Source organism: Equus caballus, chromosome 15 (genome assembly GCF_041296265.1).
Source record: "Equus caballus isolate H_3958 breed thoroughbred chromosome 15, TB-T2T, whole genome shotgun sequence".
Classification (NCBI taxonomy): Eukaryota; Metazoa; Chordata; class Mammalia; order Perissodactyla; family Equidae; genus Equus; species Equus caballus.
Window position 1 is genome coordinate 98,264,246 of NC_091698.1, and position 16,435 is coordinate 98,280,680.

A 16,435-nucleotide genomic window follows, 5' to 3' on the forward strand; every position below is an offset into this window, starting at 1 on the left:
CCTGCTGCGCCGTGCCCTCTGCATCAGCTCAGTTCGCTGCCGCCAGCTGAGCTGTGCTTGCACACGTTGGTTTGTTTGCTGATTTCAATATTTATTGCCTAATGAAATGACAAATTGCATCGGATGCAGCTGTCTTGTGAATGAGGAAGCAAAGTAATGAAGTGTTAAAATGATGTTGCTGCAGTCCCCCGGGCTGTGCTCGCTCCGTGTGAACTGAACGGCTTTGAAAGATCCCAGGGCGGGCTTGGCGAGTAGCCAGCCACATCCCTCGGGAAGGGAACCCCGCAGTCAACAGGGCCTTCTGGACTGCTGATGTCAGAGATGACAAATGGACCATGCTTTCCTCCTTACTAATGACCATTTGTCACCTGCTGGTGGCACAGGAACAGGCTGGGGCTGCTCATTTGCCTAATCTGCTGAAGATGACTCCTTGTGGGTGAGCCGCAGGCTCCAGAGCGGTGCTGGGGGCCCCTAGAGGCCACGTTTGGTGAACGGCAGGGCCCCACACCTTCTCCAGGTCTCCCCAAAGCCCTGCCCAGCCCAGGTTTCTGCGCCCCACCGTGTGATAAGCCCAGACTGGAAGCTTCCCCTCCCCCAGCAAACTGCTCTCCCTCCACACCCCCTCCTCATTTCTGGTGCCAAGACCAAGGGCCTGTTCCATAAAGTTGGTCTTGGTTGGTTGGTTTGTTTTAAATGTGGCAAAATACGCACAACGTGATATTTCTCAGTTTAAGCATTTGTAAGTGTATATTCCCAGTGTGGCACAACCATCATCATTATCTCTAGTCAGAGCTTTTTATCACCCGAGCATAAACTCCGTGCCCATTATCTGTGCCCCTTAAACAGTAACTCTCCCCTCCCCCAGCCCAGCCCCTGGCAACCTCTCTTCTGCTTTCTGTCTCAGCGCATCTGCCTACTCTGAGTCCCTCATATAAGTGGAATCGTGCGGCATTTGTCTTTCTGCGTCAGACTCATTTCACTCACCATGTGTTCAAGGTCCATCGATGTTGTAGCACATATCAAAATTCTGTTCCTTTTGGCAGCTGTATAATATTCCTTTGTGTTCTGTGTATACCACTGGCTGGTTTTGGAAAGGGCCCAGGCAGCCCTGTTTGGCTGCACTGGTCACACTCAGACTGGTCACTGCTGGGACCTGGGTGCCACCACCGTCGTTGGTCACAGGCCAGGCCTCTCTTCTGCCTTTACCCTGAGGATGTGGCAGACTTCTTCTCCTGCTTCCTCTTTGATTCTGGTTCACCAGCCACAGGGTGCTCTGAGGGGACCGTAGGGAGAACATGGAAGAAACCAAGAGCAAGTTATTTCCTGGAGAGTGGAAAAGTGACCGCTCGGTTAATCTGAGGGTCTGGCCAGTGCCCCTGCAGGGTGAGAACTGCCGGCCTCGCTGGCTGGTGAGTGCTGGGTCGGTCAGTGAGATTCCGTGCCGCTCCACTGAGCTGCTCTAGGACCCCTCTCGGCTCACTCTAGACTGGGATGCGTCGCCTTGGGTGAAAATCCGGTTTGAGTCGTGGCAGCCATGTTGCCATTATCTGATTATGAAGTCACTGACCATTTGACCTCAGAAGGACCCACAGCTCCTTCTCTTTACAGGTGAGGAAACTGAGGCCTGGGGGGAGCAGTGGGAGGTGTCAAGGCCCCTCAGCTGGCAGTTATGTGTCACAGCTGTGACCCGGTCACGGTCCCCCTGACTCCTCTGTTGTGCCCGCTTCGTGGGACGGTGGGTGTAACTTCCAAAGTGACAAGTGGGCGGGTGGGTCCGGGCGGCCCCACAGTCCCAGATGTGCAACCGGACTGTGGCTCATTCCACTCGACACTTGGCATCACCAGTACTTGGGCCGGAAAGACCCTTTTTATTCCTAAAATATTTAACTTTCCAAAGATGGTGATGGCTGACATTATGCTCTGAAAGAATCACTTATGCTTTATTGCTTTTAAAGGAAAAAAATAAAGTTCAATAAAATATTGTGCAGGTCGTTACTAGATGCTGAGGATGTCCCAGTAAATATGACAACGGTGGACCTCCCCGTGGACAGGAGAGTCGGGGGCGGCAAAGACTGTCAGCCAGGATGAGGTTCATCTCCAGTGCCGGCAACCCGACCACAGACGCTCGGACACACTCGGGTTTGTTACCCCACGTGAAAGTCCAGAGACTGAAGGTGTCTCCCCAAAATTCATCTGGCACGGGGACCAGCCTTTTGGGCCCCATATGGGACAGTCATTTTGAAGTGCTGTCGGGGGGAGGAAGGGGGAGGGGCAACCATGGACTCCCACGGCCCAAGGGCAAGTCTCAGGACAGGTGTGACACTGTGTGTGCCAGGGCTGTGCCCCGGAGCAGCCCCGCTCAGGTGTGGGGTGTGGGGCACTGGCCTGGTGAAGGGGGCTGGCAGGGATGACCGCATGGCTGAGCCACACAGCCAGCTCCAGGCACTCCAGCCTCTGCATCGGTTTCCCTCCCACTCTTCATGTCCCCACCTGCTCTGACGGTCCCTTCAGTCCCGCTCCCTTTCTCTGTCCTCCACCTTTGGCCCAAGTCTTGCCTGCCCCCAACCCCGATCTGCTCCCCTGGACTCCTCGCTGGCCTCCTCCAATGCCATCCTCACCCACGCTCAGGGCCCGTCCCCTCCACTGTGCTACCTGGCCCACCCACTGCAGCTCAGGCCATGGGGAAGAGCGATGGAGCCCGCAGATGTTACGTCAAGTCATCCTCCCGGCAACCGTGCGAGGGCCTCCAGGCTGGTTACAGGCGAGAAGTCTGAGGCCCCCAGGGGTGAGGGACCCCAAAGGGCCATGCACAGCTTGAGGCAGAGCTGGGACCACCACACCTCTGCTCCCAGAAACAGCATCTGGAATTCTTTCCACAGCTCTGTGTTGCCGCCTTCAAAACTAGCCTGCCGGGGCACGGCCGCCCATTATTTGTGCCGTTTAAAATTTTACACTGGGTGGGAGTGAGACAAATGGGAAGGAAAGCAGCTGGGCTGTTTATTGGAAGAGCGAGCGTGCCAGCCACAGGCGATGGCCGAGAGCGATGCTCGCCCCTCTGAACCAAAACAGCGGCAGCGCACACTCCTCTGGCGAGAAGAGCAGAGTGGGGGGCACGATTACCCCTGTGGGCCTCTGACAGAGGGCTTTGCCCTGATTTCTTTGTTTTTTCGTTTTCGCGCAGGGGGGTGGGGGTTGTGTTTTGAGCATAGGGAATGGCTGGCGACAGCAGGAGCCACAACGCCAGACTGGATTCCAGGATCCCATCGTCTAGGGTTCCTCCTCGAGTCCAGCAGGAGTCCTGTTTTCTGCAGTTGAAGAGAATGGCCTGAGTTTTCCCTTGAATACAAGGACAGCTATTTATTGACATATAAGCTTTCATGGATTTAGAACCCTCAAGTCGTTCTTCCTTAAGGATATAAAAAGTTTGAAAATATTTCCTCACAGAGCCCATCTTCCAACTGAGTTCTGGGTTTCTTTAGCTCTTCCTCTCTTTTCTTCAGTGTGAAATACTGTTTATTGTGTTTGGGATGGGAAACGAGAACTCCCTGAAAACCCCTTTGGGTGGGGTGTTTGAACAGAAGCTGGTATGTGTGCGCAATGAGATGTCCTATCTCTCAGGGAAAGAATTTAGATGGGTTTCTGTTGACCGGGGTGGTTGACCTACCATATACTCCGAAGTGGAAAACCTAGTTGTAAACAAGATTATATGGTATTACCCAGCTTTTAAAAACAACGCCAAACTCAAACTTACACATGTTTGCGAGTTAGTGTGAACAGCACAGGGTCCAGTGCCACCTTCGTCCCCTAGCAGGCCCGGGGGGTGGGGGTGCGGGTGGAGGAGTTAGGGGGAGTATTCCTTTTCTATATGTTATTTGATTTGTTACAGTAATAAAATGTCAGCTTTAAATTAATGAATCTAACGGAGTGCTTTAAGCTTCAAGGGCAAGGGTCCTTCTAACCCCCCGGTTTCGGGGGGCACATCTTCAGCTGATAAGCACGGTCAAGCCTGAATCCCTTTAGCATGGAGGCTGCTGCTGCTCTGGACGTTCTCTGCCCGAGCCCTGCATCAGTTATTTCTCCAAGGAATGTGGGCTCCTTTCCATGGAGAATAACGTTCAAAAGCCAAACTCCAGATGATGGGTGCGCTCATTGCTTTTGGGGTGTTGAGTGATCCCAGGTTCTTTCAGTGGGCAGGACTAGAGAAGGTATGCCAGTCTGTCTGTCTATCTATCTATCTCTCTATCTCTCTATCTATCTATCTGTGATCTTTCTATCTATCTTTCTATCTATCCATCCATCTATCCATCATCTGTCTGTCTATCTATCTATCTACCTACCTATCTATCTATCATCTATCTCCGAACCCCAAGTTCACATGGATACTTTTAATTCCAATTCCCACTCCATTGGGCTCACTCTAGGGTTCCTCTCACCAAATGTTTAAGTCACTTCTTTGACAACGGGAAACCTGCCTCCCATTGTCCTTATATGTTTACTTATTAGCTCAGTGTCGGATGTGTACCCAGTCTCCCCTCACTGACATTGCCTTCTCCCCTAGGCAGATTCCCTCCTCCCCTACCCTGTGCTGGGCCTGGTGTCCTCACCTGGCAGATCTTCTGACCCTGCAGGACACCCGCCCAGGCTGTACCCACATGGATGCTCTCCTCATCTCGGGCTTCAAGCCACTGAGCTGGGCTGCCCCCCACCCCTCCCTCCATGTGGATGGCTTCCTGACCTCACAAGGGCTCTGAGACCACATTCCACCCCATCACATGGACAACCCCTTATTCTGCTCTGGTTCCAACAGCTGTATCAGGCCACTGCCTCACCAGGATGCCTTCCTCACCCCTCTTAGGCTCTGATACCCATGCCAGATGCCCCCCCCCCAAAACTTCAAGGACACCGTTTTCTCCCTGATTGAACTCTGACATTCTTTTCGGGGCCAGCAGCACCTCCCCGACCCTGTCATGGACACCTGTGGGCTTTGAACTGACTTGGTCAGGAAGGGAGAGGAAAAGGAAGAGGAGCCACAGGCAGTTCTCTACCCCAAATGCTCTCAGCTGTTTCCTATTTCCATCCAAACATCGAGACGTTTGTGCTGGCTCCGGCCATAGTTCCTGCTCTTTCCAAAACCATTCTCCCATAGCTGCGCAGCACTGTGGTCAACATTCCCAATAACTCAGGGAACCTACATGGGAGTCGTTGTTGAAAGGCAGAAAACAGAATTAAGATAAATAACCACTGACAAAGGGAGACAACCTTATCATTATTTACTGATGGATGGATACACACAAAATCCTCAAGAGAATCAGCTAAAAAACTCCTAATCCTAGTAAGGGAATTCATTAGGATGTCCGTATACACGAAAAGAACACCGATCAGTAGCTTTCTTATAAACCATCGGAAACTATTCAAGGATAAAACAGAAAAAGTTTCCTTTTGCAATTGCCCTAGCCCTTGGGGTTCCAGGAAGGCTGGTTGCCCAGAATGTGGCTGTGGGAGGCCCTGCCCCAGGCAGGAGCATGGCGGGGCCCCCCTGTGTAGGACTGGAGCCCCCCCCAACACGTAACACTCAATTCATGACTTATTCTCTTTTTCCCTGTGGGAAGCAAATGGGACTGCTGTCTGTTGTCATTAAGAAAGTGACAGTAAGATTTATGCGCCCCTTTCTAGAAGATAAATTATACATTTTCAAGAGCTGGAACATGTACTACTCGCAAAATTCCTCTGAGAAATCACTCTGCTCAGAACGTGTCTGGGTGTTTTATAGTGTTCTTATTAAAGAAGAGAGAGAGAGTTACCTGTTGAACCTGCTTCATATAAGGACATTCTGCTTAGGAGGCCACAGCCAATGGGGCTGCAGAGACTGTCCGCGGATGTGGACAAACCCCTCGCCCAGTCTGCCCCAGGAAGGGACTCCTGAATGGCCCAAACACTTGAAAAATAAAAATCTCACCAGCCCAGGGGTTTAAAACGATGTGGGTACCACATGATGTGGTTTGGCATCACCTTGGGTAGAAAAAAAAGAATGTAAAGTAACCACTCTCTGAGATCAATGAATGGCTGTAGAGAAAATCTCAAGATGATTAACTAGGTGCTGGTTATGTTGAGTTGTGCTTGACTCGTCTCCACTTGCTGATGGAGGAGAAGCAATGAGGGCCTGACCCTGAGAAGAGGGCCGTCCCTGATCTGGGGAAGATTTTACAGGACGTGTTGGCTGTATTGGCCTAGTGTCCCTCTTGGGGTTGGAGGAGAGAGAGCTGGACGGCCCAAGCGACCATCAGATGGGTAATGGCTTAGGTGACCAGGTGGACAGTGCTGTTCTTGGCCAGGAACCCAGGAGAAGCCAGTGTTGAGGGGAGATGGGGCGTTTCAGTCGTGGTCAGTTGGCGCACCAGAAGGATGTTCAGGTGGAGACCTACCCCAGCTGCCAAGTCTATCAGTTCCAAGTATACACCTGGGGCCTGGGCAGCGTCCATGGACCCAGTGGGACCACTGTGAACTGGATTTGCATCAGGACGCATTTATTTCTTGGCCCTTGCAGGCCCCCACTCCAACCCCCACGGGAGTGTGCTGGGTCTTTTGGGATCAGTGTTAAGTCAGACCTTGTGTCCAGTAGTCCTCAAAATGTCTGGTTGGTCCCCTTTCCTGGTGTATGGTCACCTGAGTAAATGGCCACAGACCCCCCGGGGAAGGGCTCGGGGGATCGTCACGGTAGATACTTGCCACGATGTCGTAGCATCCTTCCCCTAGGGAGCTGGCCACTTCTTTAATCAATTGGTTTTGGATCTGAAAACTGGTTCAGGACTGGGAACAGAGAAAGGGACCATGATTTTTTTTTTATTACAGTAACCACCCTCAGCCTCTGGCTCCCTCTTTTTTGGAAGTGAATGTTGAGCAGCATCCTCGTCGCATGCCTGTCCATCTTGCCCTGTGGGCACCAGGCTCTGTTAACCATCTCCACGACCCCCTGCAGGGAAAGCTCTCTGCAGACTCTCCATGATGATTCAGGGACTGGCCACCTCAGGGAAGTCTGAGGGACCCAGTGGTCAGAGGCAGGCTGGGATATCCCCTCCCAGGTAAAAGACAAATTGTTGCGCCTTTTCTCTCTTATCACAAAGAAGGAGGCAATGCTCCTGGTGGGCCGCCCATCTGGCCTTACTGAGTGTCATGGTAATTGTGGCCTCCTGGCTTCTGGTGGTGAAGTGCTACCACGGGCGCCTCTTACTCTGAGGCCCCATCTTCCCCGTGGACATCAATGGGCTCAGCTCTATGATGACTGCCTGTCCTACTGTCAGCCCTGGGCTGTGGAGAAGAGCCAGCATCAAACTTCTTAGGCATGCCAGCGCCCCACTTGCCAGCTTATTTCAGATAGCCTTGGTGAGTGGCGTGTCCTTCGGGCCCGCTCACGAAATGTCATCTTCTGGCCTTACATAAAGTGCCCGCTCCAGCGTGCCCACTTCCCTCAGCCTTCCTCTCCATCTCCGGGGGAAACCTGCACATCCACTCCACGGCCACATAAGAGCCGGCCACCATCTTGTCCTGGTTTTGCTGAGCAACCCCAACAGCCGGCTTGTCCCATCCCCTGGGGGTAGGCCTTGCTAGAGTGCTAAATCTGGTGTCTGAAGACCCTGGCCCAGTTAGTGAGTTCTTGCTTACCAGTCTCCATATCCCCGCACTTCGAATCCCATCCCGGGAGTAACTCCCCCACCTCCCACTGGCTCCTGCTGACAATGCCAGTTAATTCTTGTAATTCCAAAGTGTATAGTCTCCTTCTTTATCAGGCCCAGGACAATTTATGCTAAGATTTAACTCTAACTCGCAGCTGGCAGCCAGGAGAGGAGGTGGGGGCAACTCCTGAGGGGCCCCTGTTGCCCCGTGGGGAAGCAGCCGCCAGCCACCACAGCATCTGCCCGTGCAGCAGCAGTGCTTGCTCTGATCGGGGAAGGGTGGGGCACCTGCACCAGCCCAAAGGGCCCAGGAGGGCCGCAGAGGCATCCTGAGGGAAGCATCCTTGTTTCAGGGTCCCAGGATCCCCACACTAGAGCCCTGACCTTGGTATACCAGACCGGCTTGGCGGATCATGTAGTCATCCCTGAAGCTCTGCAACTGTTCAGATTGAAGATAGAAGGAACCTATCTGGGGAAATACCTGTGAGAGAAAACGGGGATGGAGAGAGGGAAGGCAGGGTGAGCTGTGGGACAGCGACACAAGTCTGCTGTGGAAGGAAGTTCAGAAAGGAGGAAAGAGGGGCCCGTGAAGTGCTGTAGACAGCCATGGGGTTCTAAGGGAAGTTGGGCAAGGCGGGGGCTTGGGAGGGGGCGGTCTCACTGAGCCACAGTCACCTGTCAGAGGAGACCCATCTCCCAAGAATGGGCCTGCCATGCTCTGTCATGGCTGGGAGCGGCCGGTGGGAGCCACGGCTTCAGTGCAAACCTAGCGATGGATTTGCGAGCGGACGGGCAGAGGCCCGAGGGGTCAGCTGTTCCCTGCTGGCAGATCTGAAAGGTGCATTCTCATGGCGGCCACACTAACACTGATTTTTACCTTCTGCTAATACATCAGATGAACTTCTTTACAGCCCTGTGTTGCTAGAACCAGAACCATTTTGACTCTGCTTTCTCTCCTCCATTACAGCCGCATGCCTGCAGCCGGAATTTGCTCTTCTTTTTGTTAATGTCACAGTCGATGCAAGTTGAGGGCTCCTAGCCAGCCCCCTGGTTAATGCTTATCCCTCTGTCTTCTGAAAGACAGCCTGGATGTGTCTTGTCCTGCTTCTGTCCCTAAGAGGCCATTGGACTGGCGTCCTTTGAAAGCTTTCTGAAAAGTGTGTCTGCCCCAGCTCTACTCTTTCGGACTGTCAGGGGGAACGCCCTCCCTCTCTTGGGTTCTTGGTGATCACAACCTCCCTCTCTTGGGTTCTTTGGTGTCACAGCAGGGCCTGGGGCTTCAAGTAGAAGACACGATGTCACATCGTTTATCCATGTTCTCAGCACCTAAGCTAGTGACACACACCAAATATGGATGAATCTCGAATATGTTATGCTGAGTGAAAGAAGCCAGTTCCACAAGGGAGCGTACTGTATGATGCTGTTTATGTGACACTCTGGAAAAGGCAAAACTACAGGGAGCAACATCAGATTAGCGCTTGTGGGGGGCTGGGGATGACGGGAGTGCTTGACCACAGAGGAACGGCGCGTGGGGGTTCTTTTGGGCAATGGAACTGTTCTGTATGTGCATGCGGCAGTAGTGAAGTAGTCTATGCTTTCAAAACCCATAGAACTGTACACTAAAAAAGTGAATTTTACAGCACTTAAATCAAAAACTTAAATATGAAAAAATAGATCATGTGTACATAAAAGACTTTATACCTATAAAACAGAAAAGCCACATTTTCAAGTGCACAAAAAACATTTACCAAAAAAGATGTTTTAGACTGGAAAGAATACTTCACCAAAATTTAAAAAGTAAAAAGAGTACAAACCATGTTCTTTGATCACAATACAATATAAAGACAGATATAATTAAAATAGCTAGTTCTCCAAATTTTCCAGCTTTTAAAAATCTTTTTAAACCAAAGAGGAAATCAAAACTGAAATTGCAAACTGTCCAGAATGTAAAGATACTAATAACTGAAACAGTTGTATCAGATGTATGAGATGCAGCTGAAGAAATTCTAAGTTTAATACATGTATTAATAAACAAGAATGAATGAATTAAGAGGAATTAAACTTTTAACACAAGAGGATAGCAAAATAAAAACAAAATAAACCTACAGAAAACAAAAGGAAGAAGTTAATAAAGATAAAAGCAGAAATAAAATGAACCAGAAAACACATAAGAGTAGTAGTTAAATCCAAAAGCTAATTTTTTGTTAAAAAATAAAATAAAAAAAGATAAACCATTAACTAAACTATTCTACAAAACCAAGGAAAGCACAAATACACAAAATGAGAAATGATCGTGGAAAAATCAAGTAAAATGAAATAAATTCTACTTAAAATTATTAGATGGAACCACATGAATTGTCGATGGCAGTTTGCATGGCTCAACCTACTGCTCGGCTCAACTTTCTGCAAATAAATGAGTATCTGGATGAAATTAGCAATATTCTATGAAAATACAAATGACTGAAAATGACCCCAGAGGAGCTAGAAAATCTAAAATAGATCGATTAATGTGGAATGAAAAGAAAAAATTGTCAAAGAGTTACTCCCCCCAAAATAATACAAGGTCCAGATGGTTTCACAATGCTACCAACCCTTGAAAGAACAGAAAACACAAATGCTGTTTAAACTCTTCTAACACATAGGAAAAGAAACATTTACATTGATATGACTCCGAATGTAAGATTCTCAGGACTCTTTCATCTACAGTTGCATCCTCCCTTCCTGCTCTTTGTTATTCTTGAAGAAACCAGGTTGTTTGTCCTGTCTGATTTCCCATGGTATGAATTTTGCTGATTACATCTCCATGGTGTCCTTTGACCCGGTCCTCTGTTGCCTGTATTTCTTGTAAATTGGTAGTTAGATCTAAAGACTTAATCTGACTCAGATCTAATTTGGGAGGAAGCCTACTTCACAGGTGAATTATGTGTTTCCATCAGGAGGCACACAGTATCTAGCTGTCTCTTTATGTCTCTCTGGCAGCCTCCAATGATTACTGCCTAGGTCTATTAATTTATTAGAAGTTGTTAACTGGTAATATTCTAATTCTACCAGTTCTTCTTCAGCCGGAATCCTTCAATAAAAAGGAAATTCCCCTCATCAACTATTTGGTTATCCCAAGGTGCAGTTTATACAGGAAAAGTGGGATTAATGCTTCCTCTTTCTGTTAATTTCCCAGTTTTCCAAATAGCATTGGTTTCCTAGTATCCCCCAAAAATGACCAATGATTTTTTTTTGTTTTGTTCCTTATGAACCTACCAATTTAAACATATTTGGTGTGTTTTGAGCCTTTGAAATGATTAATCTTACTGATACTCAAATTATCCTATTTTTGGCTGTGAGATTCTCTTCAAGTTTACTCCTAAATTCATTTGCCATAACTCTGGTAATCTTTGATAACCTCCTTGCCTCCTGACATGACAAGATGTGCCGGGCTCTCCTTCACGTTGCCTGCCCCACACCTGAGTCAGTTATTTCTCCAAGGAGTCCTGGCTCCTTTTGGTGAGAAAGGGTGTTAATGACCATGATTGGGTGCTAGGGGTGCTTCTGAGTTAGTATTATTTTCAAGTTTGTTCAGTGGCCAGCACTAGCCACTGAAAGTACAGACCTACACGGTTTTTGTTAAGCTTGTTGATTATATGCTATGCTTCCTTCTCCCACTCCAAAAATCCCACTTTCACTGACTTCAGCATAACTGCTTATTTTCTTTATCCCACAAAACACGCACAATAGTTTCTGAATAATGCTACTAAAACTGTGACCAGCCATATGAATAGCAAAATATAGTCTAAGCCTTTTTGTGTGTGTAGTTCTTTTGTTCTGAGATTACCTCCCATCAGTGGATAAAATCAAATTACTGTGCGTTAAAGTCTCCACAGGGATAGGCCACACCCAGGGACACGGGGGCATTCATTTGTTTCATTTCGCTGTAGATTTTAAGGGATTGTTTTTTAAAGTTTAATGTTTTAAAATGTATAAAATATTTATATTAAATCTATAAAACAGATACATTCAAGAAAGTCTGACTTCTAAACCTATTCTCTCTACACTATTTCTTCTCTCCCATAAAAAACAATTTTTAACATTTTACTGTTTATCCTTTCGTTTAAAAAAATAAACACTCACCCACACACTTCCCCCCTTTCTCCGATAAGTGGTAGCACACCGTGCACCTTCTCTCCACCTTGCTTTTTAGGGACTTAACAACCTATCCTGGAGCCCACCCTCAAGTAGTGATGCACAATGGAAAGCAGTGAGAGAGTTAATACACTGAAGTACAGGAGGAAGTCATTTGGTTTAAAACTAATTTGGCCTGACCTTGTTTTTCAGAATGGCCTGACGTGGCCTGTCCAGCATGCATTGTACACCCGCTTTAAACATTTACAACATCCCCAAGCAAAGAATGATGGCTTTAAAGATAGGGATGCATGCCTCCTCCCATATCAGCATGTCTTTAAAGATAAGCATTTCTTCCCAGACGCTAAGGGTTAAACTGACCTACTATGTCATTCTCAGGACAGCCCCTGGCCATTGACTAAGCAAGGCTGGTGTAAGAGCCTGGCCGTTTCTGCCCAGTACGGAACGACTCTTAACTGGCTGCCTTCGCTCTGGATCTCCCTGCTGGGCTGGAGAGACTGTGGTGGACGCTGGGGTCTGAGGGCCTGCCCTGTCCCACCGGCCTCCTTCTTGCTTTCGGCTTTTTGCACTCTTCGCTCCATCTTGGCATCTGCTTCCCAGAGAACCCAAACTGCAACGGACGTTTATTGTTAACTTTACACTTAAGAACTTACATATTTTTTCTTGTTTTGCTCTATGAATGCTTTAACCTGGTTTTTGTTTTTGTATATGAAAGCTATTGATTTTTCTATGTTCATTTTGTAACATGCTACTTTACTAAATTCTTATTGTTTGTAGTAGTTTTCCCATTGCTATTTTTGGGTTTTCTACATATGTAATTAAATCATTTACAGATAGAATTTTACCTCTTCCTTTCTAATTCTTATGCCTCTCCATGCTTTGTCTTGCCTAATTGCATTGGCTAACACCCCAACACACTGCTAAATATATTTAATGGTGATAAAAGCCATCCTTATGTCGTTCTTGACTTTAGTGAAAATCTTCTAGTGTTTTCCATTTAAGACAGTGTTGGATTTTATATGTATATATTGTGACATATATATGCATATATGAAGTCATATTAAGGAAATATTCATTAATTCCTATTTTATTGGGTATTTATTTAATATGAATGGGTTTTGGATTTTGTAAAATGCCTTTTTGATGATTTTGCTTCTTAGCAGTATTAATATTATGGATTTTACGTATATGTAATGAATTTGCTAATATTGAATAAACTTTGCATTTCTGGAATAAACTGCACTTGATCATGGTGCATCATTTTTTAATGAGTTGTTGGATTCTGTTTGTTAACATTCTCGTTAAGGTTTTGCATTGACGTTTGTAAGTGAGCTGGGTCTGTGTTTTTCTTTTTGAGTAAATGCATTAGGTGTGTGGTTCAATATTATGCTGATTTCATATAATTCGGAAAAATTCCTTCTATTTCCATATTCTGGAGTAATGTAAGCAACATTGACATTATCTGAGTGCAGGACGTTTGGTAGAATTTAGAATTCACCTGTGAACCCATCTGGGCCTGGTTTGTTTTGGGGGGTGGGGTGGTGGTGTGAAGCTCTTTCACTACTTTCTTTGTATTTTCAGAATTGTCTTCATTGGTGTCAATTTTGGCAAACCATAACTTTTGCAGAATATTATCCATTTTATTCGGGTCTTCAAATTTATTTGCATGGAGTTTTGAAACGTAGTCTCACAAATTTTTTTTTTTTTAAGGAAGATTAGCCCTGAGCTAACTACTGCCCGTCCTCCTCTTTTCGCTGAGGAAGATTGGCCCTGAGCTAACATCCATGCCCATCTTCCTCTACTTTTATATGTGGAACTCCTACCACAGCATGGCGTGCCAAGCAGTGCCGTGTCCGCACCCGGGATCCGAACTGGCAAACCCCAGGTCGCTGAGAGGCGGATCGCGCGCACTGAACTGCTGGGCCAGTGGGCTGGCCCCTCACAATTTTTTTTAAAGTATCTGTTTTGATGGTTGTTTTCCACTTGTCATTTCTTGTTTTCTATATTTGTGTTTTCTTTCTTGATTAGGTTAGCTGGCTGTCTATTTTGATGATGTTTCTCACCTAAAGAACCAGATTTTTGATTATTACTTCTACTGTTTTTCTTTTTTCTAACTCTTTAAATTATGTCTTTACATTTTTTTCTTCTGTTTTCTTTTAGTTTACTCTGTTTTCTAGCTTTTTGAATTTGCATTGAATTCACTATCTTTATTTCTCTATTTTTATTGTTCTAAGAATTTAATGTTCTACATTTTCCTCTGATAAGTGCTTTTGCAATATCCCAATTGATTCTGACATGTATGTTTTCATTCCATTATTTTCAAGAGATTGTGTAAGTTCATTTTGTAGTTCCTATGAGTCCTAAGAATTGTTTAATGGTATTAAGAACCAGAATTCAACTGAGTATATTTTAAAGATTTTATTGGCTTTATTCAATGATTCATGAATTAGGCAGCACCCAATCTAGCAGATAGAAAGGAGCTCTAAGGAGGTGTAAAAAATGACATTTAGGCAGAAAGGAGCAGGAAGAAGGAAGTTATACTAGGCAAAAAAGCAGTTGGTTATTGCAAGATCATTTTCCTTTTGGGGATGGCGGGAGCCTATCAGGCAGATGGCTTGACCAGTGCTGACCAGGCGATTCCCGATGGACTGGTTTAAGATTCCGTCTCTGGGAGAGCCAAAACTATAATTAAGTCTCAGATTGATGACATGGGGTTTTGCATAAGTGACTCCATTTTGGGCCTGTTGTCTTGTTTTTAACAATAGTAGGGGGAGGGGCCCTGGGGGGCACAGTGGTTAAGTTCGTAGGCTCCACTTTGGTGGCCTGGAGCTCATGGGTTCAGATCCTGGGGGCAGACCTACACACTGCTCATCAAGCCATGCTGTGGTGGCGTCTCACATAGAAAACAGAGGAAGATTGGCACAGATGTTAGCTATCTTCCTTGCCAAAAAAACCCTAAAACAATAGTATGTATTTTATTCCAGGCAGAAGGACTTTATTGTTTATTTTATTGCTATTGTTGTTACTACTGTTATTGTATTATGATCAGAGGATGTTGACTGTACAACTCCCATTCTAAGAAATTTGCTAAGATTTTCTTTGTGACCTAAGATACGGTCAATTTTTTTAATTGAGGTTATGATAGTTTAAAACATTGTGACATTTCAGTTGTGCATTATTATTTGTCAGTCGACATGGTCAATTTTTATGAATATTCTGTCTATCACACTATTATTTAATATGTTAAATAGCTGATGCCAATTAGATTAGAAAGAGAAATGAGGCATAGAAACTAGAAAGGAGGAGGCAAAACTGTTATAGTTGTCAAACATTATAATTCTTTAGCTGAAAAACTCAAAAGAACAAACAAAAAACTCTATATAAATATTTTGTAATTCAGAAATGTGGCTGTGCAAAAAAAATTAGTCTATATAAATCAATACCCTTCAAATATATATATATATACAAAATTAGAAAGATAGGGTAGGACTAGATATAAAGTCTATAAACATTTATGTATAAAAAGTATACATATCTATGTAGGTATGTTTATCCATGCAGATTCTCTCTGGAGGGACACCCAAGACAGAGATGGTGTTGGTTGCTTTTGGGGGGAGTGAACTGGGAGACCCAAAGATAACTTTAGGTTGAGAGCTGAAATTTAACAAGGATGACCCTTCTCTTTGCTCCACAGAAATATGAGGGTGACCAGGAAATCAGGGTATCTAAGAAGAAAAGAGGGCCAATAAAAAAAAGCTCATTTTAGGGGCCAGTGCAGTGGTGCAGTGGTTAAGTTTGTACGCTCTGCTTCAACAGCCCAGGGTTTGCGTTTGGTTCCTGGGGGCGGACACGGCACTGCTTATCAAGCCATGCCGTGGTAGGCAGCCCACATATAAAGAGGAAGATGGGCATGGATGTTAGCTCAGGGCCAATCTTCCTCAGCAAAAAGAGGAGGATTGGCAGCGGATGTTAGCTCAGGGCTAATCTTCCTCAAAAAAAAAATTTCTTTTTAAAAAGAAAAAGCTTATTATGAAGAAGAGTGGGAGGAAAGGTACTGTGTGCTTGGAACTTGGAGCAGGAGACTTCCGGGGAAGGAGGAGGAACTACCGGCTTCTGAACTAGAGGAGATATGGAGATGAGAAGGAAGCTGGGCGAGTCCTGAGTTCTCTCTGCCTGAAAGAAGAGGCAATTTAGGGGGTGAATTATAGCAATCCCTGAAACCAGACTTCACTTCTCAAGTTGTCTTTGAACAGACGGTGTTTGTGTACTAGTTTTCCTGAAGGAACTGTGGGAAACAAGCTGATGCATTTATGACTGTGGAATTAATGGCAAAAAACATCCTTTGGGGACCATTCTGAGGGCAGAGACTTTGTTTGGGGACTTTTTTTTTTAAGAGAGAAAATTCATGCGGTTGCTCTTGAAGCTTTGAAAGCTTTTTTATGCTCTTGCATTAAACAGTGTTGTTAATGGAATGAGAGCTTTTTCCTCCAATAATGGTCTATTATTGCTTCAGAAACCGACGTCTTTAGAAATACCACGGTTTCTCTTTGCCAGCTCTGATTCCATCATTGATGGAGCCACCTGAATTTCTAAGTGCTGTTGCCAGACGTTTTTTCAATGTGGAAAATGCA

General features: G+C 46.0%; 1 long non-coding RNA gene across 1 annotated transcript; it reads left to right on the forward strand.

Moving 5' to 3' along the window:
* The first annotated feature begins 1,604 nt into the window (after positions 1-1,604).
* Positions 1,605-3,911, forward strand: LOC111768158 (uncharacterized). The gene is made up of 3 exons (XR_002800324.2): positions 1,605-1,735; positions 1,989-2,139; positions 2,629-3,911. It is a non-coding gene; the product is annotated as an uncharacterized lncRNA (long non-coding RNA).
* The last annotated feature ends 12,524 nt before the right edge of the window (positions 3,912-16,435 follow it).